Genomic DNA, 27,065 nt, shown 5'->3' on the forward strand with positions numbered 1-27,065 from the left:
TTTTCCTGTCAGATCGCGTGCAAGACACCGACACAACCATCGTCAAAAGAGGGAGGGAGGTTTTGGAAGACTTTACCATCTGTTTCCCCCCTCAAGTGTCTGACTGACAATACACCGCCCCGCTGAAGATGATGACCGTTGTTGGGACAAAACCATTTCTTTCTTTTTTTTTTTGTAATGGAAACGCTGACGGGAAGGTGTATCTGGTGCAATACCATCAAAGCGTGTGAGAACCACGGGATGTAGTTCATGGATCAAATGGCGCGTGGCTGAATGGTACTACACCTTCAGCAACGGCTCTGGGAGGAGAACTTTGAGTCAACCCTCTTTTGGGGTGAGCCATGATACACGCCTCTATGGGAGTGAGCCATGGTGTATACACGCCTCTATGAGAGTGAGCCATGGTGTATACACCCCTCTATGGGAGTGAGACATGGTGTATACACCCCTCTATGGGGGTGAGACATGGCGTATACACCCCTTTACGGGGGTAGGCCATGGTGTATATAAAACAGTGACCTTTGATCTACACTTCTTCCATACGGGCGACTGGTAAACTGTCTGGAATAGGAGAGTCCGACTGTAGCAGAGTGCTGTGGTGTACACCCGGCTCTCGCAGACAAATAACGAATGACTAATATATGGATAGAGATGTGCGCAGGAGGATGGATGTGCTGGAAATGAGATGTTTGAGGACAATGTGTGGTGTGAGGTGGTTTGATCGAGTAAGTAACGTAAGGGTAAGAGAGATGTGTGGAAATAAAAAGAGCGTGGTTGAGAGAGCAGAAGAGGGTGTTTTGAAATGGTTTGGGCACATGGAGAGAATGAGTGAGGAGAGATTGACCAAGAGGATATATGTGTCGGAGGTGGAGGGAACGAGGAGAAGAGGGAGACCAAATTGGAGGTGGAAAGATGGAGTGAAAAAGATTTTGTGTGATCGGGGCCTGAACATGCAGGAGGGTGAAAGGAGGGCAAGAAATAGAGTGAATTGGAGTCATGTGGTATACAGGGGTTGACGTGCTGTCAGTGGATTGAAGCAAGGCATGTGAAGCGTCTGGGGTAAACCATGGAAAGCTGTGTAGGTATGTATATTTGCGTGTGTGGACGTGTGTATGTACATGTGTATGGGGGGGGGGGGTTGGGCCATTTCTTTCGTCTGTTTCCTTGCGCTACCTCGCAAACGCGGGAGACAGCGAGAAAGTATAAAAAAAAAAAAAAAAAAAAATATATATATATATATATATATATATATATATATATATATATATATATATATATATATATATATATATATATATATATATTCCTATGAGTCCACGGGAAAAATGAAACCCGAAAAGTTCGTGTTTCATTTTTCCCGTGGACTCATAGGAATGTCTTGATCACGCGCAAAATTGTGATCCTTTCCAACATATATATATATATATATATATATATATATATATATATATATATATATATATATATATATATACATATATATAGATAGATAGATACACAGATAGAGCTATAGATATAGATATAAAAGGAAGATACATCGAACAACGACATCGGCCGACATATTTAAGTCACTTCATAACTTTCATTTCAACATGAATAACGTTCCTCTGGAGTTGTAGTTTTTGGACGTGGGTACGTGCGTATGTCTGTGCCGATGGGCTGCCGCCGGAGGAGGAGGAGGAGGAGGAGGAGGAGTCCGAGCCGCTTGGTGGCGGGACGGAGGTGAGGTGCGGCGCGGCGCGGCGACAGGTCGGTGTTGTGATACAACGGACGATCGCTGCTGGCTGCTAGGCCCGCCGCCGAGGAGCCTAATAACCCTCCCTCCGTACCCTCGCCTCCTGTACACCTCGCCTAAAATGTTACGTGTCGAGAACTCAGGCCAAAATGTATGAATTGGGCCATGAACACCAACGAAAAAGAAAATAATAATGGAGATTTTTGTCGCTTAATTTGCGCGGTAGGAAAAGCCTACTAGACCAGAGCGGAGTGGCATCAGCGTAGCACTGCTGTGTCACCAGCGGGGGAAGAGGAGGAGGAGGAGGAGGCGCATCTGGTGACACAGCAGTAACGGAATATTCTCGCGCGTTTCACACAGCTAATTAGCCTTTAAATGTGACGTTTCGCGTTTCACACAGCTAATTAGCCTTCAAATGTGACGTTTCGCGTTACACACAGCTACGTGGCCTTCAAATGAGACGTTTCGCGTTTCACAGCTACGTAGCCTTCAAATGTGACGTTTCGCGTTTCATAGCTACGTAGCCTTCAAATGAGACGTTTCGCGTTTCACAGCTACGTAGCCTTCAAATGAGACGTTTCGCGTTTCACAGCTACGTAGCCTTCAAATGAGACGTTTCGCGTTTCACACAGCTACGTAGAATTCAAATGTGACGTTTCGCGTTTCACAGCTACGTAGAATTCAAATGAGACGTTTCGCGTTTCACAGCTACGTAGCCTTCAAATGTGACGTTTCGCGTTTCACAGCTACGTAGAATTCAAATGAGACGTTTCGCGTTTCACAGCTACGTAGAATTCAAATGAGACGTTTCGCGTTTCACACAGCTACGTAGCCTTCAAATGTGACGTTTCGCGTTTCACACAGTTACGTAGCCTTCAAATGAGACGTTTCGCGTTTCACAGCTACGTAGCCTTCAAATGTGACGTTTCGCGTTTCACACAGTTACGTAGCCTTCAAATGTGACGTTTCGCGTTTCACAGCTACGAAGCCTTCAAATGTGACGTTTCGCGTTTCACACAGCTACGTGGCCTTCAAATGTGACGTTTCGCGTTTCACAGCTACGTACCCTTCAAATGTAACGTTTCGCTCTGAAACTAAAAAGAATCGAGCTCCATGAAATGAGGTACATGTACATACGTACCTGGCCGACTTTAGATTGTAAACACTTTATAAGTAAAAGCAAAATCCTTTACGCCTTACTTCTCTATAACCGACCGACGTCCGTGGCGTATAATCGTAGTAATATAAACATGCAAAGACGTATCTTCTCCTCCTTGTTTACAAGTAGCCTTGGGATAACAATTCATTATATCAACTGTTGCTACTAGAGAAAACGGTACAATGCTTTCCATTAACGTAATCAACGTACGTATTTGTGATCCACGAAAATTTACGATTTCTTCACCATTATTACTTAGAATGGCCATGCAGAGTAGTGGTTAGTTATAGAACAGAGTTAAATCTTAAATTACGATAATAACGTAGCAATTACAAAGCAGAAGAATACGCCGTAAATTCAAGAAATGTCAAAAAGGAAGCAATTCGTTGTAAGAGGCCGTGGATAGTGTATTGATACATCCCACAAAGCCGTGACACGTCAATACAGTCATTGATTTGGTCAATACTTTACATTTAGCACGCTGAATATGCAGGCTGTTCAGCATATAACAAAGTGATACATCACAGAGTATGTCGGCATACTGAGTATAGGATCTTTTAATCATTGCAATAATGCCAAATTTCAATCCACATTAACCACGAGGAGTTTTGTTTCATTAAATGGTAATTCTTTAAAAAAAAAAAAAAAGTAAATGTTACAATATTTCTCCTCAATTATGCAAAATTCTCACACGAGTCCAGAGCGGTAAAATAAAAATGTCTCATTTCTCTAAAGTTGATAATATATCATTCAAGTCACCCCTTTCTCTTTTCAAGAAAGACATGGACATGGAGCGGGGCCCAGAGACACGCCCCCCTGCTCTGGTCATTTCGGCATCAAAAGGAAAAAATTAAAAGTTGGAGGAAAGTTGGGAAAATTGATGAAACTAATGACGCCCTGCTTTTCGAGGGGGTTTGACGAGCTGATCCTCATAGGTTGTAGGAAGAGAGACAAGACTAAAGGGAGGGGGGAAAAAAATATATGCCACAGCTTCGCCGTATGAGGAAGGAAAGAGGACGATATATGTATTCATTTCATTTTATTCTATTATACTTAGTCGTTGCCGTCTCCCGCGTTAGCGAGGTAGCGCAAGGAAACAGACGAAAGAATGGCCCAACCCACCCAAATACACTTGTATACACATAAACACCCACACACGTACATATACATACCTATACATTTCAACGTATACATACATATACATACACAGACATATACATATATATACACATGTACATATTCATACCTGCTGCCTTTATCCATTCCCATCGCCACCTCGCCACAAATGAAAAACAGCACCCCCCCCCCACCCCTTGCACGCGCGCGCAAGGTAGCGCTAGGAAAAGACAACAAAGGCCACATTCGTTCACACTCAGTCTCTAGCTGTCATGTGTAATGCACCGAAACCACAGCTCCCTTTCCACATCCAGGCCCCACAAAACTTTCCGTGGCTCACCCCAGACGCTTCACATGCCCTGGTTCAATCCACTGACAGCACGTCGACCCCGGTATACAACATCGTTCCAATTCACTCTATTCTTTGCACGCCTTTCACTCTCCTGTATGTTCAGGCCCCGATCACTCAAAATCTCTTTGACTCCATCTTTATACCTCCAATTTGGTCTCCCACTTCTCCTCGTATGGCCTGTGATGTGCATGCGGATGAAGTATATATATATATATATATATATATATATATATATATATATATATATATATATATATATATATATATATTTATATCTGTCATGCTATGGGGGTTCTAACACCTGCAGGAATATATTTCGGCACGGAACGCGTCGTATATTTCAACGGTCGTGTGTAAGTGCGAGGCGGTGGAAGCAATTGTGAGGGCATGTGTGTGTGTGTGTGTTTGCTTTTTTTTTTTTTTCTTGAGCCAAGAGTGTCTATGTTTCAGGGGCGCTTTAGCGATCGAGACTATTTTCAATGGGCCAATTGGGAGCGAGGATCACACACACACACACACACACACACACACACACACACGTGGTACAACTGTCAGCGTTATGATCATGATTCATCGCGAGCCCGCCTGGGGTCCGAACGGAGTGGGTTCGAATCCTGGAGGTGGCAGCAGGCCCAAAGCCAACCCCAGGTGTTCATCGTCCTCTCGAGGCTGTTTGATGTTTGATAAATGGGTAACTAACTGGCTCAGGCTGGTGTGTGTGTGTGTGTGTGTGTGTGTGTGTGTGTGTGTGTGTGTGTGTGTGTATGTGTGTGCGTGTGTGAGGATAGCTTTATGGGGAGCTCAGGACATAGCGAAGAGAGCATACATACACACTCACGAGCTCGTAACATTGGTTGAGAGAGAGAGAGAGAGAGAGAGAGAGAGAGAGAGAGAGAGAGAGAGAGAGAGAGAGAGAATGTGTCTCTGTACCGGAGCGACATCGACGGGAAGACGTAGAAGGGTAGAGTGCGTTGAAGGTGGGGAGGTGGAGGAGGTAATGCGTAGGAAAACATCGACAGAAGACGGAAGAAGAACAGAGTGCGATGGGGGGGGGGGGGGTTAGTGTGAGCGAGAAGGAGATGTGGTTGGGCCATGGGCATCAACAGAAGGGTGCGTTCAAAGAGCCAGATGAAGCAGAACATGCTACACACCCGGTTGTAAATCAACCACAGAAACCACGAACGAAAACATCGCGTCAAAATACTGGCCGAGCACCATACAACCCGGTCCTTCAACCATCGCAAGCCGTGGTAATGCCGGGTCGACCTATCGTGAAGTATATGTCAAGCCGCGTCCAACGTTCAATGAAGACTGAACCTACGTCAACAGAATCCCCCCACCTTTCACAACAACATATTGCGCAAAATCTTAATCACTTGCACTTCCTTGATTAAGAACACTTACGCTACGTTAAGTAGGCACTTCTAAACGTTCGTAGGCGTCTTGTGAGGTGTTCCTTCTTCTATCAATCTATGTTAATACTTCCATGTGTTGTAAAATCACTTATAGACGGACGGTCACAGCCTTATTATTGTGTTTTGATTCGTCCAAGGTTCCCGTTCATTTCGTAAAATCAACACCTCGCGTGTTTCGCAACGAATGAGAAACGACCTCCTAGAAGCTATATCAAAATGTTTCACTCATCTTCGTTCTCTCAGATTGATTAACGTGAACTTGCCTTTACATTCCTATCTCCTTTCATCATATATATATATATATATATATATATATATATATATATATATATATATATATATATATATATATATAATGATCGCAATAAAATATTGTCCGATCATTAATTGTGATTTTATATTCTCCACTAACAAACACCAGAGATGGAAAATTTAAAGCAACAGTAATTGTCAGAATCCCTGAGCAGGATGGTACGACCACAACGGGCACGACGGTGCGACCACTGAGCAGGAGGGCACGACCGCTAAGCACGACGGTACGACTTCTGTGTAGCTCGGTACACCTACTGGAGCAGGTTAAGGTACGACCGTCGAGTACGACGGCATGACGTTTGAGCAAAGACGACGACATGACCAGTGAGGCCGACGGGTACGACCACTGGGCACGAAGGTACGACCAACGACCAGGAGGGTATCAATAACCCCCTTAAATATATATATATATATATATATATATATATATATATATATATATATATATATATATATATATATATATATATTCATTTATTCATTACCCTTTGCCGCTGTCTCCCGCGTTAACGAGGTAGCGCAAGGAAACAGACGAAAGAATGGCCCAGCCCACCCACATACACATGTATATACATACACGTCCACACACGCACATATACATACCTATACATCTCAAAGTATACATATAAATACACACACAGACATATACATATATACACATGTACATAATTCATAGTCTGCCCTTATTCATTCCCGTCGCCACCCCGCCACACATGAAATGACAACCCCCTCCCCCCACAGGTGCGCGAGGTAGCGCTTGGAAAAGACAATAAAGGCCACATTCGTTCACACTCAGTCTCTAGCTGTCATGTATAATGCATCAAAACAACAGCTCCCTTCCCACATCCAGGCCCCACAAAACTTTCCATGGTTTACCCCAGACGCTTCACATGCCTTGGTTCAATCCATTGACACCATGTCGACCCCGGTATACCACATCCTTCCAATTCACTCTATTCTTTGCACGCCTTTCACCCTCCTGCATGTTTAGTCCCTAATCACTCAAAATCTTTTTCACTCCATCTTATATATATACATATATATATATATATAAATATATATATATATATATATATATATATATATATATATATATATATTTTTTTTTTTTTTCATACTATTCGCCATTTCCCGCGATAGCGAGGTAGCGTTAAGAACAGAGGACTGGGCCTTTGAGGAATATCCTCACCTGGCCCCCTTCTCTGTTCCTTCTTTTGGAAAATTAAAAAAAAACGAGAGGGGAGGATTTCCAGCCCCCCGCTCCCTTCCCTTTTAGTCGCCTTCTACGACACGCAGGGAATACGTGGGAAGTATTCTTTCTCCCCTATCCCCAGATATATATACACGATAGCCTTGGCCCCCTCTGAACTACGATGGGTCAAGTCAAAGGGCAAGTTCAACTTAGCCAAAGGACGTACCAAAGGGGGTCGCACTTTCCTCTCCAAAAGTCTTCCCGTCGTGCCCCGAGAGATCAAAGCTTTACCATCACTTAATTAATTATACACCGGTAAATAAATACCAGGGTTCGAGTGGGACGGAGAAGAAAAAAAAAACATGGTGCAACGAGGCAACACGTGGTTTTCCCATGGCCGACATGTACGTCCGTCACTCTCCCTCTCCCACATGTCAAACTCAAGGGCCAAGCCTGTGGACTGACGTGACCAGCCTCCCACACCAGGAATCCATCTTGACCATGGAACTTGACGACTTCGTCTAAGTTACCGAGATGTGGACAGTCAACAGGAGAGGCACTAACTTCCCTTTTGAACAGAAGGCGAAAAAAATATATTTCTCAATAGATTTTTGGTAACCTCCTTCCTTTCCTAAACGGGTTTATCATAACGTTATATCTTACGTCATATATATATATATATATATATATATATATATATATATATATATATATATATATATATATATTCCCAGTAGATTCATTGTAGGCCAACATACTTCACTGGATCTTAACACTACTCATCAACATTATTTCTACATTATTTCTAAGTCTTTTTGATTCAGCTGTATTCACTGGTACCTAACTTTTCAATAAATTCTACGTATTTAGATTTAGCAAGCAAATTTTCCATGCTGGTAATACGCGAGCAGCAATAGTTTACCAAGATCACAATTCTGTCCACGCTCGACCAATTACGATTTCAAACTCGTTTAAAAGTCAGGTCCCAAATGTTTCTACATCTCTTCAAAAACGTTTGCTGAAACGTTCTACTGAATGAACGTACTGCTATATCCCAGCGACTAAAACGTGTGAGTTACTTCCATGAAGTGTTAAAAGTCTTCGTGAAGCTATAAACACGATACTCATAGCTAAAACAAATAGTTTCTTTGATATTACAGTTTAACTCTGATATCTTAAACTTATATCTAAAAAACATTATGAAGTTTATTTAGATAAAGACTATATAGAAAAAAAAAAAATCTCTTGCTTAACCTGTTGATAAACCAACGGATTCGAGGAGCGACGATGCTCTAGGAGGCGGCACACGTTGTGAACGGCGCTCGGCTGCCGGATGGCGCGCACACACATCCACACCACACCGTGTCTATAGACGCACTGCCGACCTTCACACAGCTGAATCCCACCGCCACACACACACACACACACACACACACAAATGCACACACACACACACACACACACACACATGCATCGTTGCCAGATGAAGGAAAGGCCGTTGAGGTAAGTTGGTTGGCAGTTATTGTTTTGTTTTTTTTTCCCTGCCCAAATGTCGTACCGTCCTTCGTCCGTCTCTTGTGATATATATATATATATATATATATATATATATATATATATATATATATATATTCTATTTAGACTTTTACTCTCGCTTTTTTTGTATATCTTTTCCTCATTACGCCAATCTTGAGACACACACCCAATTGAGGGTGTGACAACTTGACCTAAACGGCCTTCATAATTGGCATCAAGATCAATTAGCGAACCGAACGATCATCTCGTGTCAGGCGCTTGTTGTAAAGGTCAAGTTGTGGGTGGGCTTGACAGCCACCGGTCAGGGAGGCATAGTAACGGTAGCCAGCTGCCTGGGTAAAGGGAAGGGGTCATTCACGACTGCGCGCGCAGTGGATCTCTCTCTCTCTCTCTCTCTCTCTCTCTCTCTCTCTCTCTCTCTCTCTCTCTCTCTCACACACACACACACACATACACACAAAGAACACGTTCGGGTGGACCCCGGACGCGCAAAGTGGCGTACCCTGGGAGGCGTTTTCTTCGAAGTCCTTATACACACATCGAAGTCGTGTCTCCCTGGTGGGTCGCGTCTTCTTCGAAGCTTCTATAAGCTCAATCCATCCATAATGGCCAAAGGGGAAAAGTGAATAGAATAATGTCCCAAAGAGGGTGTGGGTGGGAGACGTGGGTAATTCCTAGGAAGGCGAATTCAAACACGTGAGTTAAGGGAAAGTTTCGAGATGGCGGTGAGGTTGTGAGGTGGTTGAGGTTGTAAGGCTGTGAGGTAGCTGAGGTTGTGAGGTGGTGAGGTCGTGAGGCTGGGGGTGGTGAGGTTGTGAGGTTGAGGTGGTGAGGTTGTGAGCTTGTAAGGTGGTGAGATGGTGGGGTGGTGAAGCGGGTGGGGGGGGGCAAGGCCGCCGTGGAGGAGTTACACTGACGAGACATTACTGTGCTCTGAATGGTTGGCTGATTGTAAAGACATGAGACCCAGGGCTATCAATTACTAGATTAAAATTGAATAGGTTAAAAATTGACCGGCTCTTGGCGGCCACAGAAATGATGAAGAATACTGAGGTAATGATGTGGCTGCAGGTCCGTGGAAGTGGGAAGGGTATGGGAATGGACATGAGAGAGAGAGAGAGATTGCCCCAAGGCAGGCGAGCTCCGTGGAACGGGTCGTGCTTCCGAGCGGAGGAACGGAAAGGCCAACTGTGGGACGGGGCTGTCGTAAGGTCACGTAAAAAAAAAAGAAAAAAAATTACATAAAGAAAATAATCCCAAGAAAGGTCATGTAAAAAAAAAAAGTCAATAAAATGACCCCAAGAAAAAATATACATTTCTTTTAATGTATATAAATCGAAGCGTTGCTGAGCGTGACGTATTCCCGAGGTTTAAGTAGGCATGGCATAGGTTCGAGTGCTGGTCGCGGCAGCCGGTCCGCAGTCATCCCAGCTGTTCATCCTCCAATGACGGATGGTCGATAAAATGGGCACCTGACTCAGGCTAGGGTAACACACACACACACACACACACACACACACACACACACACACATACACACACACACCCCTGATGGCCGTTTCCAGCGTTAGCGAGGTAGCGCCTTGATCAGGGCACTGAGATACATGAACAAATAAAGTGACAGGAGACAGCAGCTCTGGGATAACTAAAAAATAAAACTTTCAATACACTGGCACACAAGGACATACAAGAGTAAGGTGTACCACCACCTTAACCATGGCAGTGCACACAGGAAGTACACATACTAGCTGAGGATATAGAATCTATAATCTATATCTCAATCTGTGGATATAGAAACTACCATCTATATAATCTATGGATATTATCTACATAATCTATGGATATATAAACTATCATCTATAAAATCAATGTATATAGAAACTATCACTTATGTAATCTACTGATATCTATATAATCTATGGATATACAAACTAACATCTATATAATCTATGGATATAGAAACTATCATCTATGTAATCTACTGATATCATCTATATACTTTATGGATATAGAAACTATCATCTATATCTAAACCTATGGATACAGAAAATATCATCCATATTTCAATCTGTGGATATAGAAATGATCGTCTGTATCTTAATCTATGGATACGGAAACTATCATCTATATCTTAACCTGATACAGAAACTATCATCTACATCATCTATGGATGCCTTCTATATAATCTATGGATATAGTAACTATCATCTGTATCTTAATCTATACATATAAGAGACGTAGTCGAAGAATAACTCCCCCACACCAAGACTCGACCAGGAGACACTGTGTTGGAAACACTGCCCCTCACCCGGCCGGGTCTTTTAAGCTTCCTGCAGTATCTTATGTGTGGGGGGTCAAGCCTTCTGGCGCCCCCCCAGCAGAAGATATACTGACCCTTCGTAAAGTTTACACCTCTATTACGTCAATGTATAGCTGAGGGGAGGTGGGGGAGAAGGAGGCTATTTCTTCAGTGGAAGGTGCGCTCCAGACGACTGCTGGTGCGTTTTGCAGGAAGCTCTGTCGTAACAGGAAGCCATATATATATATATATATTATACGTATATATTTTCTGGAGGTTTTAAAGTCGAGGTGTGTTGGAGACACTCTCAAAACGTGAACAGAAAGGAGCAGTAACAACAGTAGCAGCACCAGCACCAGTAACATCAGCAGCAGCAGCTAGGTAACAACAGCAGCAGCCAGGTAACAACAGCACCAAGCAGCAGTAACAACAGTAACAGCAGCGGCAGTAACAACAGTAACAGCAGCAGCAGTAACAACAGTTACAGCAGCAGCAGTAACGGCAGTAACAGCAGCAGCAGTAACAACAGCGTTAGCCAAGTAACACCAGCCATAACCACAGGAGCGTCATGACCCTACACACACACACACACACACACACACCCTGGGGCGTGCCAACACACTTTATCGAGCGCCAAGCGAGAGAGTCGCGAATTGGCACGGCACCCCCCAGCCGCCTGGAGGCCCACGACCAGCCTCCACATACATACCACATCAACCAGACCAGAGGACAGGCTCTCTCTCCTCCGTAGGTAACATGGTCGCCCATCGCCACGATTATCCGTCTAATTCTAAATCAAATTATGAGTTGATTTTGTCCAGGGTTACAGAAATTAGGACACTGCTTCCTGACAAGAATGATACAGAAGGCAGCGATACGTTATCTGAATCATACCTCTCCATCTGTCCATATATTTATCTATTTGATTTACTATCTATTCATCGACCTGTGTGTGTGTGTGTGTGTGTGTGTGTGTGTGTGTGTGTGTGTGTGTGTGTGTGTGTGTCACAAGAGCCACGTGTTAAGGGCAGTCATGAGCACCAACACGCGGCTGGCTCCCTCTCGTGTACCTCACAAGGCGACGGACGTGTTGCGTCTTAAGACCCCGTCCGTCTGTAAGATCCACTTAGACCTCATTTTGACGACGACGACGGATACAGTCGTCGTACTTAAGGGCGAGGGGGGGTTAAGTCGTCGTATTTAAGAGGTTAAGTTGTCGTACTTAAGAAGCTAAGTCGTCGTACTTAAGGGGATAAGTCGTCGTACTTAAGGGGTTAAGTCGTTGTGCTCAAGCGGATCCACCAGTCGCACTCAGGAGGATTAACCCGTTGTACTCAGTGACTTAGCCCGTCGTCCTCAAGGTAATTAACACGTCGTCCTCAAGGAGGCATAATAAATCCCCTTCAACGCGGAGTAGCAAGCAAGCGAGCGAGCGCGCGCGCACTGCGTAATCCCAACCCCCATCTGCAAGGGTAGGCTGGACAGTCAACAACCACCTCCCTCCCTCCCTTCAACCCCCTTCTCAACCCAAAACACATCCCCCCACCTCAACCCAATACACCCCCCCCCACTCATAAGACACCCCCCCCCCCGCCAATTCGCCACCAATCACGACGACAAGGGAGGCTGTTATCATACATCCCCCACCCTTCACTCCCCCAACCCCCTCCCACAACCCCACCCTTCACTACACCGTCCGGGGACTCCCACCTCCAACCCCGTCCCTCCACCCACTCTACGACGGCTATATGAGACTCCCCTCCACTGAAAGGAAGCATTTTTTTTACTTTCTTTTTTTTTAACAGAAAAAAAAATATGATAATGTGAAAGGAAATGAGGCGGTCTGGTCCAAAAATGGCGGAGTCGCGAGACGATTGCTCCAGTTGTGACGATTCAATTTCACACCCAGGGACAACACACACACACACACACACACACACACACACACACACACACACACACACTGCACGAATATGACGCTCTGCATTTTGTGTCCCCACGCCAGAAATTCATTATTTTTAATTGAAATGTCAAACTAATGTGTTCTTTTTTCATATCACTCTCTGTCGTCAATCAGTCTCTCTATAAAGTGACATTTACAGTATCACTCTCGACTGTAAATCAATTTCCTTACTGAGAAACACTTACAATCTCATTTACTACATGTAAAACAAATGTAAATATAGCCTTATATAAACGATGAGTGAGTTGAGAGGCCGTATGTACATACCGAATCTATTCTAAGGAAACAGAGGCGGATTTGATGATAGACAGACAGACATACAGACAGATAGATAATGGCCATACAAAAACACAGATAAGGAAACACCTGCTCTCAATCTTAGCGGCCAACCAGCCCAGCGACCAATATTGTCAGCGACTGTGTACTACACCAACACACACACACACAGCCACTGAGTGCCTCGCCAACAACGGATCCACACCCTTATTTCTCCATCTACAGACGCCAAGTGGGAGGAAGACATCCAATCGTTTGCAACTTGTCATTAATAGGCTTCCTGTGCTCTTCCATTGTCCCAGGAGGCAATGAACATCCTCCGTAATCAGGACACCTAAATACCCTGGCTATCGACAATGCCAGGGGTCCTTCCCTGACCTTACGTTCTCTGTTCCCTCGTGTTATCATATCTTATCTGTTATCACCAAGTCTTCATTCCGTATGAAGATGATGATAAGGAAGATGAAAGGAAGAAAAAAGATGTAGAAGAAGAAGAAGAAGAAGAAGAAGAAGAAGAAGAAGAAGAGAAGGAGGAGGAGGAGGAGGAGGAAAAAGAAAAGAAGATAAGAAGAAGAAGAAGAAGAAGAAGAAGAAGAAGAAGAAGAAGAAGAGGAAGAACAGGAAGATGATGATGAGAAGGAGGAGAAGAAGAAGAAGAAGAAGAAGAAGAAGAAGAAGAAGAAGAAGAAGAAGAAGAAGAAGAACAGGAAGAAGAAGAAGAAGAGGAGGAGGAGGAGGAGGAGGAGGAGGAGATGAAGAAGAAAAATAAGAAGAAAAGATAAGAAGAGAAGGAGAAGAGGATAAGTCATCTGGGATTCCACTAACCACACCATTCACGCCATTTCAAGACAGCAGACTTACATCAATGAACGAGTAGATACATCTATCACCCATCTATTTCAAGACGTCCCGCTCCACAGACCCATCTCAAGCGCCTATCGCGCCACCCACAAACCACGACCCGACCTCGCACATCCCTATCCAATCAGGGTAAAATATATATACACTACATATCATAATCAATAATTACCTTCATCTTCGCCATGTACCCCTCACGCCCGTCTTCCTCCTCCTCCTCCTCCTTCCCCTCCCGACCTCTGGAGTTCCAAGGATGGTAGAGGGACCACGTATGTAGCCACGGCTCCACCTATCCATTCACCTTATGACAATACTGGGTAATGGTAAACACACGCGCGGCGAGGGTGTTCAGGCAGACCAAAAATTGGCTCTGTGTGTGCGTGTGTGTGTGTGTGTGTGTGAGAGAGAGAGAGAGAGAGAGAGAGAGAGAGAGAGAGAGAGAGAGAGAGAGAGAGAGAGAGAGAGAGAGAGAGAGTCTGTGTGTGCGTGTGTGTGTGTGCGTGAGACAGAGAGAGTCTGTGTGTGAGTGTGTGTGTGCGTGTGTGTGTGTGCGTGAGACAGAAAGAGTCTGTGTGTGCGAGTGTGTGTGCGTGAGAGAGAGAGAGAGAGAGAGAGAGAGAGAGAGAGAGAGAGAGAGAGAGAGAGAGAGAGAGAGAGAATCTTTTCTCACGGACGGGTTTCGACCCTGGGAACATCTGTATCTGAAGCGACCTCAGCCATTATTTGTCGTCCCTTGGAAGATAAGAGCCTTACATTCCTCCAGAGTTCTGCGCCGAAGATGATAAACAATCAATAGATTGTAGGGCTGGCGGAAGGCTTATCATAATGTTATCATAATCACTCTTCTACGGCTTCGTACTTCAGAAACGTGATAGGAAACTTGATAATAACATCTAATAATGTTATACATACGAGCTTTAAAACGTGGACGTGTGTGTGTGTGTGTGTGTGTGTGTGTGTGTGTGTGTGTGTGTGTGTGTGTGTGTGTGTGTGTGTGTGTGTGTGTGTGTGTCCTAAGAAAGTTCATAAGGTACACAAAACGGCCGAAACAATGTTCGAACCACTTCGCACCTCACGCTAATGAAGCAACGAAACAAAGGAACCCTTTTCTATAAAAAAAAAAAAAAAAAAAGTTGCGCTACCTCCAGTAACAGGAGGATGTGGACTCCTTGGAGCGAGTGAGTTGACGAGACTCTACCTCCAGTGATACGGACTTGCCAAAGGCGACTTTTCCTGGCGCTACCTCGCAGAAGCGGGAAACGGCGATCAAGTGTACAATATATTACACGAAAGCGCACTTGGGAACTATTGCGTTTCATTTTCCCAGTGAACTCATATATATATATATATATATATATATATATATATATATATATATTATCCCTGGGGATAGGGGATTAAGAATACTTCCCACGTATTCCCTGCGTGTCGTAGAAGGCGACTAAAAGGGGAGGGAGCGGGGGGCTGGAAATCCTCCCCTCTCGTTTTTTTTTTAATTTTCCAAAAGAAGGAACAGAGGGGGGCCAGGTGAGGATATTCCGAAAAAGGCCCAGTCCTCTGTTCTTAACGCTACCTCGCTAATGCGGGAAATGGCGAATAGTTTGAAAAAAAAAAAAAAAAAATATATATATATATATATATATATATATATATATATATATATATATATATATATATATATATATATATAGTTTTGTCCCAACAATTCAGTCTAGAACAATCTGCCTCACATTCTGAAGCGTCTGTGAACGCCCCAGTGAGTCCTTTGTCCTGGGTTCGACTCTCTGTCAAAGCTTCGTCAAAATGGTACAGGAAAACAATGTTGACTTTAACGTGTAACTTGCACATTACACGTTACTGTAACTTTTATGATAATTTCTCTTCCTTTTACGTTTCTTCTCATAATACATCGCCTTTTGGTGTTACTGTGAGGAGAGGATTTCATCTCGTTCGACAGAAACGTAATGATGAAGAGTAAATATGGGAGGGAGAGAGGGAGAAAGGGAGAGAGGGAAAGGGAGGGAGGAGGGAGGTAAGGAGAAAGGGAGGGAGGAGGGAGGTAAGGAGAAAGGGAGGGATGAAGGGAGAGAGGGAGAAAGGGAGGGAGGAGGGAGGTAAGGAGAAAGGGAGGGAGGAAGGGAGAGGGAGACAAAGGGAGGGAGGAAGGGAAAGAGAGAGAAAGGGAGAGAGGAAGGGAGAAAGGGAGGAAGGAAGATAGAGAGAGAGAAAGAGTGGGAGAAAGGGAGGAAGAAAGGATGCTAGGGAGGGAGAGAGTGAGCCAGTGAGAAAGGGAGATAGGGAGACTGTGAGAAAGGAAGGGTGGGACTTTCTCCCTCAAACCGACCATAGTTATCAACAGAGGGAGGGGGAACCACAGGCAAATGCCATATGGACGCAAGCCTCAACCCCCCTTGCGTTGTGTGGAGGAGAGACATGCACACAGATGGTTGACCGAGGAATTACTTAATGAAGTGGAACTTCATTAATGCCAAGAACAAAATAGGGGACACCCAGTATGTACGACTGAACTCCTTATCTCTCTCTCTCTCTCTCTCTCTCTCTCTCTCTCTCTCTCTCTCTCTCTCTCTCTCTCTCTCTCTGCCAACCATCCGCTTCCACACTGGTCTACGGTAACCATCCTCTTCCTTCACACTTTCTGATCCCAGGACACTTCGTGCGCGAAGTGTTACGCGCTAGGGGAAAAAAAATATAAAGAAAAACGCACATTCGCGCACGCGAACGCATTTTACCGCAGAGAAGCATCGATGAATACGCGTGCGCATGCGCTTGCATTTACATACACACACAGACACACACACACGTAACACACGTATACAACACACTCCCAAGGCCACCAGCCCTCGAGAAAGAAAAGAAATAATGATGATAAGCAAGTAATAATAATCATAATAACAACAACAACAACAATCGTCATGCGACAGTTCTGTTCCCTACCCCCCGTTTTCTATCGTCCAGCGGAAACTTATAACAAGAGAGGCAGGCCGGCCCCGGGCGGGCATGAGGCAGAATTGAGTGGGAGGTTTAAAGTTATGGAAGTATAAAGAAGTGTGATCTGGGTGGATTAAAACCTTCATGAAACGTATCGACTCCATGATTGCCCAGGATGTGAAACCTTTTCCCCGTGTTCTATTTCTTTTTATGTTAGAAAATGGGTTCGTTTTTCACGAGTAAGTAGGTCTGATAATTGAGTTTATTTTTCCTTTAAGTCCTGACGGCGTGTTATCATTATCATTAATGAGGACAATTTTGCCGATTTCGTCCGTGTTATATATATGTGTGTGGTATCGGGACACAATCTCTCACGAACTTTTCTACATGAGAAAAAACAAAAATGGACACGTACAGATACGTGCGTAGCCATGTATATACCCGTACGTGGCCACGTACAGCCACGTATGTAGCCACGTGCAGACACGTGCGTGGCCGCGTACAGACGCGTACGTCCGCCGATTATGTTTTCCGTTTTCCTGAACCCGGTAACTGGGTCACAGCAGCCAGTAATAGGCGTTCATCCTCTCCACGTGGCTGGTCGATTAGTGGCTACCTGGCTCAGGTTGGTGCGTGTGTGTGTGTGTGTGTGTGTGTGTGTGTGTGTGTGTGTGTGTGTGTGTGTGTGTGTGAACACATGAGTTAAGAAGATAGGGTATATATATATATATATATATATATATATATATATATATATATATATATATATATATATATATATATATATAGGGGAGAAAGAATACTTCCCACGTATTCCCTGCGTGTCGTAGAAGGCGACTAAAAGGGGAGGGAGCGGGGGGCTGGAAATCCTCCCCTCTTTTTTTTTTTTTTCCCAAAAAGAAGGAACAGAGAAGGGGGCCAGGTGAGGATATTCACTCTAAGGCCCAGGCCTCTGTTCTTAAAGCTACCTCGCTAATGCGGGAAATGGCGAATAGTATGAAAGAAAAAGAAATATATATATACACCTATTTCTCTATGTTCTGGGATGCCTGAAACGTAGGATTTATCCCAGTTCACACTGCTGAATTGAGATTATTAAACGCGAGGAGGTACACAAAGGTGGAAGTTAAGAGTAAAGTTAAGTTATAATAAGCCATTGCAAAAGAAAGACAAACGACTAACGTACCAAAACGACCGAAAATTCGTACTCGATCAATTCCAAAATCTCAATAGAAAAAAAAAAAAAGCATTTTGAAATCCTTCATTTCTTAACCTGAGAATCTTTGCCATTTGGAGATGAAGGCGACGTGCGCGGCTGAACACACACACACACATGTGATGAAGGAAACATTTGTAAATTAAAAGGTTTTTTTCTGAGACTTCTCATCAATTACTGATGCTGCGTTGCATGCAGTGTGTGTGTGTGTGTGTGTGTGTGTGTGTGTGTGTGTGTGTGTGTGTGTGTGTATGTGTGTGTGTGTGTGTGTGTGTGTGTGTGAACAGGTAACGGGAAAGTTTAAACTTCAACACCTATGTGCAACAGGCTGATGGCTATATATATAAATACTCTCTGAATCACTTTCCTTTTGCATAAATATAAATTGTGTGATTATCTTGGAACCTTTTGCCATTTAGATATCTCACGAGCGTCTGGTTTGTGCAAACACATTCCTCAACAAACATGAATCGAAAACAGATTGCGATGACAGGTCCCTAAAAGAGAATTATCAGGATAGAAGAGGGAAAAAAAAATTTTGAAATCAACCAGAGAGAGAGAATACAAATCACTCGGTAAAATGCTTGATTCCGACCTAAGCAGAGGCGATCAAGACGCGTATGTGAAGACCCCAGCGGTGTGGTGATGTATGTAAATGTAGAATATAATATAATATAAACATACATGTGGGATGGCGAGAGATACAACGCGCAGTCGTAAAGTTCTTTCCGTTCACCTTGGGCTTCTGTTTTGGAAAAGTGGCAGAGCGAGTGATGGGCTAACTGGCTTTCGCTTCCTCGTTTCATATATATATATATACTTTTTTTTCCTCTGAAGAGAGATAGTGAGTGAGTGAGTGAGAAGAGAGATAGTGAGTGAGTGAGTGTTGGCCGTCTCTCTCTCTCTCTCTCTCTCTCTCTCTCTCTCTCTCTCTCTCTCTCTCTCTCTCTCTCTCTCTCTACGAGAATCAACATGTTACTGACAGTTAATTAACAGGAAAATTTTTTTTCTTTTTTTCCTTCCATAAAATGAAGGACATATCTGACTGACATGGTGTAAAAAAAATGCCATTTTTCAATGTCCCACTCAAAAAAAAAAAAAAGTCTTTCTTTAAAATCATTTACTATGTCTTGAGTGAAGGATCGTTTCGAAAATACGTGAGGGATGACCGACCAATCACGTGCCCCCGTCGTATTCACGAGGACATTAACGGTCTACACACCGACCAATGAGAGAGAGAGAGAGAGAGAGAGAGAGAGAGAGAGAGAGAGAGAGAGAGAGAGAGAGAGAGAGAGAGCCACATTACGCAAGGGGAAAGAAAAGGTACCTAATCTTAGGCCAATGAGAAGCAAACACGTATGAAGAAGTACCCAATCATTTGACCTATCACAGACTTACACGTTAGAAGTACTCAATCTCAAACCAATCAGAGACACCCAAATCTCAGACCAATCAGAGGCCAACATACGTAAGAAGTACTCAGTCTGGGACCAATCAGAACGCTACACATGAGACAGAGCTATCAATCCTCGAGCACTCAAAAACCATCTCGGAGCCCGGCCATCTAGGCGATAACTGCAGGTCACTCACAAACACACACACACACACACACACACACACACACACACCCTGCGTCTCTATACTGCCAAGTTTGACACATCTGCGCATCTTCGCCAACCGCAACGACACAGATCTGTCTGGCTGCCGACGCCTCTCGACCCCCAGCAGCGATCTAGTCCATCAATCCTCAAAAGAGACCATGATCAACCCTTGTGACGCCAGATAATGTCCTCAGCATCTTTGCCTTCTCGTTCAAAAGACCGTCCTCTTCTGGCGGGACTCCTATACCATCAAATATACTCATCTGACACTCACACGAGGTGACGTTGTCCTTACGCACACACACACTCAATGCGTCCAGGAGTTTCCCCCCCTTAGCCACCCTATGGTTCATTCCGTTCCCGTGGTTCCGTGTCCAGTGCCAAGTCTATACTTCCAAGTGCCGAGAACACTCTCCACTTTCTCATTCTGCCAACCATGAGACCACGTCGTCTCGCCCCCACGCTCAACCCCATATTATTCACACTGACACTCAATATCTTCCTTTCAAACACACCTTCCTATCCTCTTTCCTTTCAAACACACCTTCCTATCCTCCTTCCTTTCAAACACACCTTCCTATCCTCCTTCCTTTCAAACACACCTTCCTATCCTCCTTCCTTTCAAACACACCTTCCTATCCACAGACGCCAGCTTCTGCATACACACATCTACTGGACTAACCTCATTCGCTTATATTCAAAAAGAGAAAACTCGAGAGCTTTCAAGACGTGTAAAGCCATACAAACGCAGGCACACACATTGGAAAAATGTGCATGAGCCATTCGCAAAAGAGTGGTTGTCTTCGCTGTATTTATACTTCATATGATTTATGATCATCCAAAGTATTTTACGACGTCACGTAAATTCGTGGCGTCACAGGCGCAGCGCCTGGTCGTCGCGCGGGAGTTCCTCGTGCACACGACGAACGTAAACAACATTCAAATCAGACCTTCTGCAAAACTGCAAACAGTAAATTCTCTGCCAGAGGTTCAGCACTAGCAATCTTCCGATCCCTGTTCGTCTCTGTGTTCCAACAGAAGCTGAATAAATGACACGAATTAAAGGAATGATACGATCTATACTGCAATGCCTGCGTCGCTGACTATAGAGTGTTCTGTGTTCGTCTTCCGTCTTCTTTCTCCTCTCTCTCTCTCTCTCTCTCTCTCTCTCTCTCTCTCTCTCTCTCTCTCTCTCTCTCTCTCTTTATCTATTTATCTTTGACTTTCATTCATCGGCTTAAGGACACAGGGACGGCGATAAAGAGGTGATTCCGTCATTACCAACCTCATAGTGGCAACAGGACACGATGGTCCAAGACACTATCAGAAAAGGTTCCATACGTATCACGTCCTCGTTATTCGCCGTTCGACACAGAGCGGACGGAGAGCGCGGGAGCAGCTCCGACCCACCCTCCTCCCTTACAAGGCCTGTGCGGAGGACGAGCCATGGCGAGCGATTTGACGCGGTCGTTTCGTTCATTTCTTGGCTGTCTCCTCGAGGAAGCGTTTGTAAAATGGTTATCCTACGCTTTACCTATTAAGGTCATACCACGGGGAACCTCAGTGAAAATGTGTGTGTGTGTGTGTGTGTGTGTGTGTGTGTGTGTGTGTGTAACAAACTTCAGGACACAGGTGCTGGGAAAGCCTCAGCGCTCCCACCGAAAGTCAAGGTGCAACACATAACTTTGTGGAGGTGATGAGAGAGGTGCGGGTCTTAAGCAGGTATTTGGACAGCTCAGTGATGAGGACGAATTTGCCTTTGACTTCGACGGCGTTACAGGGGACCTGCTGATTGGAGGGACAACATTCACGCCATTGCTCGAGCCAGACCAGTAGGGTCGCGTTGAAGGGGGACATAACTGTTGAGCTGTGTTGAAGGGGGACATAACTGTTGAGCTGTGTTGAAGGGGGACATAACTGTTGAGCTGTGTTGGAGGTGACATAACTGTTGAGCTGTGTTGGAGGTGACATAACTGTTGAGCTGTGTTGGAGGTGACATAACTGTTGAGCTGTGTTGGAGGTGACATAACTGTTGAGCTGTGCTGGAGGTGACATAACTGTTGAGCTGTGTTGGAGGTGACATAACTGTTGAGCTGTGTTGGAGGTGGAGGGTGTGGACTGTGGATGATGAGTTCCTCCCAGCCTACCTCGGCTGATGACGTTACTCAAACAAAGGAGTCGTGTTGATGCTGGTGAAGATGAGGAGGTACCGTCAGGGGACCGTCTTGTGGTGATCTATGCCTCTGGGTAGACACGAAGACATGTTCTACATCAACCTCTTCAGGACGACGGTACGATCCTTTAGCACGACGGTACGATCTTTGAGCATGACGGTACGATCCTTGAGCACGACGGTACGATCCTTGAGACTGGCGGTACGATCCTTGAGACTGACGGTACGATCTTTGAGCACGACGATACGATCCTTTAGCACGACGGTACGATCCTTGAGACTGGCGGTACGATCCTTGAGACTGACGGTACGATCTTTGAGCACGACGATACGATCCTTTAGCACGACGGTACGATCCTTGAGACTGACGGTACGATCTTTGAGCACGACGATACGATCCTTGAGCACGACGATACGATCCTTGAGCACGACGGTACGATCGTAAACGTACGAAGGATGGCCTGGGTCTCTGACCTCATCCCTCAAGATTAGACGAAAGGGTTTCGGACAGCGGAACTGTTGAGGATGACGCAGATATATGTGTGTGAGGAACTGAACCACGAGTTTCAAAAGTGTTTCCACAGTGGTTGACACTACAGCTGCAACACCAGCGAGATGGACGGAGAGAGAGAGAGAGAGAGAGAGAGAGAGAGAGAGAGAGAGAGAGAGAGAGGTCTTATAGAGCATCAGAATTTGTTGGGAAACACAAATGCACGCTGCTGTAATGCGTCGAGTCATACAGAGGCTCATGATCCGGATAAAGTCCTTCAGCGTGTGGTGAGGGAGTGTGTAGAAACAGTGTGTGATGAGGGAGTGTGTAGAAACAGTGTGTGGTGAGAGAGCGCGTAGAAACAGTGTGTGATGAGGGAGTGTGTAGAAACAGTGTGTGGTGAGGGTGTGTGTAGAAACAGTGTGTGAAGAGGGAGTGTGTAGAAACAGTGTGTGGTGAGAGAGCGCGTAGAAACACTGTGTGGTGAGAGAGTGTGTAGAAACAGTGTGTGGTGAGAGAGCGTGTAGAAACAGTGTGTGATGAGGGAGTGTGTAGAGTGTGTGGTGAGGGGGGGTATGTAGAAACGCTTGACTGGCCACCTGAACTATTTCTCAGTACATCGAAAACGTGAAGGAAGTACTGTCATGGCAAGGGGAAGAGGACAAACGCCGTGGTGCCACTTGTCTTTAAAGAGAAACTGGGGCGTCGTATCTTCACCATGGCCCCCGGCCCTTCTATCCAGAGTGGTGTGTCAAATACCGGGATAGATAATCACAAAGCAAATGGGGTTGACTCGCTGCCGGGGAAGAGGCTTACCCGAGTCAGAAGCAACGTGCATTCAGGGAGGCATCAAGCGTACCAGATCCCTCACAGCTCCTCTGTACATAACAGTGGCACGGGTAGGTGAGGTGTTGCTAAGATTGCAATTAAAAGGACGATCTTCAGGAGATGGGAGGGGCTCTACGGAGGCACAACCCCCTCCCCGTACACTACAAAGAGTTAACTACGAATACACACACACACACACACACACACACACACACACACACACACACACACACACACACAAAACACAAGGGACACTCACAAACTACACCATCGTGTGGATCCTCGTATCCTCACTGTCCACCGCACGTTACACCCCGTCCTGTTGGCCAAGATGGACACCATTCCAAGATTCCAGTCAGCTGGACACGGCCATCGTCCATTACACGAACTTTATAGTGACCCCCTGAAGCTTAACAACAGAAAACGCCGCGGGGGAAACCTCTTGACGGATTGGCGAACCCCGTTTTCGCTCAAGGGAACGAAAAGACGGCACTGCTGTCGTTGGTAAACAACAGTCACCTGTTTGGGGGGGGGGGGGCAGAGGAGCCACCGGCTGTCGACATGTAAACACTCTGAAGTCACAGTAAACACAGGCGAAACATATACTGACCTGAGGAAATCAATCACCAAGTTTGCATCTCTCTCCCTCTCTCTCTCTCTCTCTCTCTCTCTCTCTCTCTCTCTCTCTCTCTCTCTCTCTCTCTCTCTCTCTCGTTCTCCCTTGCCTCCTGCCTTGCTTACTACGTTCGCGTGATCGACACATACCAACGTTGTTGATCATCGCCCCCTTTTAAATCACCCGCCGTGAACGCAAGATAAAGGAACTATGTCTTGAACGAACTTGATAAACACGAAGTGGGCGGCTATGAACACGTTGATGACGACCCCAAGCACCCCACTACGCATACAAACGATGGTAAATAACCTGCCATTAGCCGGGGACGAGCGCGTAACGCGCACAGCACTGAGATAAGCGAGTAACACACATGAATGAAAAAGAGCTGTACATGTGAAGAAATTAAAAATAAAAAGTAGTAACGCGTGAAGGTATCAGGCCCTCCCCAGCTGCTCCAGTCACTTGTAAAGTGAATTAAAAAAGAAAAGGAAAAAATGAAAAAAAAAAAAGGCTAAGTAATAAATAGGTTACGTTCAGGTTTGACGGCCTCTCGCTGTCCGATTTATTTCTCCCAAAAGCAAAATAATATTTTTTCTTACTGCCTAACTTTACCGCTTCATCATTTCTCAAAACTTTTTTTTTTCCTCTCATTTTCACCAGAGCAAAAATTCTAAAGTCGTCATTCATATATATATATATATATATATATATATATATATATATATATATATAGAGAGAGAGAGAGAGAGAGAGAGAGAGAGAGAGAGAGAGAGAGAGAGAGCAGCACAGTTCAACAACGTAACGTTCCACACCGAGGACAACAATTACAATCTTCGTCTACGAGACGTTTAAACAGACACTTGATCAACAGTTAGATACAAAAGGTAAAACAACGTTCATGTAAGATAAGGTCATCTAGTCTTAGGTGTTCGAGGAACGTGGCCCACATGAGCAACACTCCTAGGCTACAACACCCAGGCCACAGAGACCTCATATCCTCCTAGGCTACAACACCCAGACCACAGAGACCTCATATCCTCCTAGGCTACAACACCCAGGCCACAGAGACCTCATTTCCTCCTAGGCTACAACACCCAGACCACAGAGACCTCATTTCCTCCTAGGCTACAACACCCAGGCCACAGAGACCTCATATCCTCCTAGGCTACAACACCCAGACCACAGAGACCTCATATCCTCCTAGGCTACAACACCCAGACCACAGAGACCTCATTTCCTCCTAGGCTACAACACCCAGGCCACAGAGGCCTCATTTCCTCCTAGGCTACGCCATCCAGACCACAGAGGCCTCATTTCCTCCTAGGCTACAACACCCAGACCACAGAGACCTCATTTCCTCCTACGCTACAACACCCAGGCCACAGAGACCTCATTTCCTCCTAGGCTACAACACCCAGGCCACAGAGACCTCATATCCTCCTAGGCTACGCCATCCAGACCACAGAGACCTCATCCCCTATTATAAAACTTTTGAGATAATTTGGAATTTCGATGAAGATCCCTTTTCTTTCATTTCGCAAACCTCTGGGGGGAGAACTTCAAGTCGGCAGATGATTGGAGACATAGAATGGGTACGAGAAATGGAATATTACGTAGAATGAAATAAAAAAAAAAGGAAGAAGTCAGAGTTAACTGCAGTCTCGTCAAAGAATATCTTATATCTTACTCTAAAGGAGTCCACATCTCCCTGCTACTGGATGTAGCGCAGCACTACTGGCGGTGACGCTTGTTTACCAATGGCATCGTAGCTACGTCTCTTACTTGTTTATTAACTGACTTGTTCTACTACGTCTTATATCTCATTCTCGAATCTCCCCTGGCGATGTGATTACGCGAAAATGCACTTGGGAACATGTCATTTTCATTTTCTTGTGGCTTTTTGCATATACTAAATCACAAGCACCACTGTGACCTCTTGCTATATATATATATATATATATATATATATATATATATATATATATATATATATATATATATATATATATACATATCTTTCTTTCAAACTATTCGCCATTTCCCGCATTAGCGAGGTAGCGTTAAGAACAGAGAACTGGGCCTTTGAGGGAATATCCTCACCTGGCCCCCTTCTCTCTCTCTCTCTCTCTCTCTCTCTCTCTCTCTCTCTCTCTCTCTCTCTCTATATATATATATATATATATATATATATATATATATATATATATGTGTGTGTGTGTGTGTGTGTGTGTGTGTGTGTGTGTGTGTGTGTGTGTAAAATATCAAATGAATATCTAATTTCAATAAGACACTCAAATTGTATATAAAATACGTCACAGGAAAGCTAAACTCCTTCTATACTCTCTCCACCAAATTGAAATACCGCATTCTTCGCGAACTTACGAAACCTAAACAACATCACGTACCTGTCACATATCTTCGGTTATCTAAGGCAATTTCACAACGCCTTCCCTTCACTTCAAATTCCTCTTCGTGTATAATACACACGAAATCACCGTGTTTTAAAGAAAACGGAACATTTCCCTCAACTTGTGGATCCCAGATGGCGCCAAGTATATTGTAATCTTACCTATCAAGCCATTACGACGGATGTGAGAGCGATTAACGGCCGTAAGTACTTCCCGCAGAGCGTTTAGGTTAGCGTCCCCGATTGTAGTCCATCTCACTCAACGGGTCTGTTTTCCCTCGGCCGTAGCACTAAAAAAAAACCCCGCCATATCCTTCCCCTTCCATGGTCACCCGAGCACTGACCTTCGAAGCCTGCCTGGGCTTGCTGCTGCTGCTGCTGGTCATAAACATAACGGTCAGCGGACGCAGGAGGAGATCGAACAGGCGGAGCAATTTGCCTACTGCAGTTCGGTAGTTATTCCCCGCGCCGGCCAACAACCATTGTTGGGAAGGTGCACAGGCACACACGCGCACTGATATGGTCAATTACGCTGACCACTGTACCACGGAGGTCCGTGTGTGTGTGTGTGT

General features: G+C 44.8%; 1 protein-coding gene across 3 annotated transcripts in view; it reads right to left on the bottom strand.

The window, feature by feature from the left end:
- The window catches only part of LOC139763218 (insulin-like growth factor 1 receptor), a 141,100-nt gene extending 114,305 nt beyond the window's left edge, over positions 1-26,795 (bottom strand). Inside the window, exon 1 of one of the 3 annotated variants that reach the window (XM_071689033.1) lies at positions 26,656-26,795. The gene's annotated coding sequence lies outside the window, so the exon portion shown is untranslated. Of the gene's footprint in view, positions 1-8,535; positions 8,667-26,655 lie in introns of those variants that run through there. The other 2 variants (XM_071689022.1, XM_071689055.1) reach the window with 2 other exon arrangements.
- Between the last annotated feature and the right edge of the window lie 270 nt (positions 26,796-27,065).

The sequence above is a fragment of the Panulirus ornatus genome, chromosome 3 (genome assembly GCF_036320965.1).
Source record: "Panulirus ornatus isolate Po-2019 chromosome 3, ASM3632096v1, whole genome shotgun sequence".
NCBI classification, from domain to species: domain Eukaryota; kingdom Metazoa; phylum Arthropoda; class Malacostraca; order Decapoda; family Palinuridae; genus Panulirus; species Panulirus ornatus.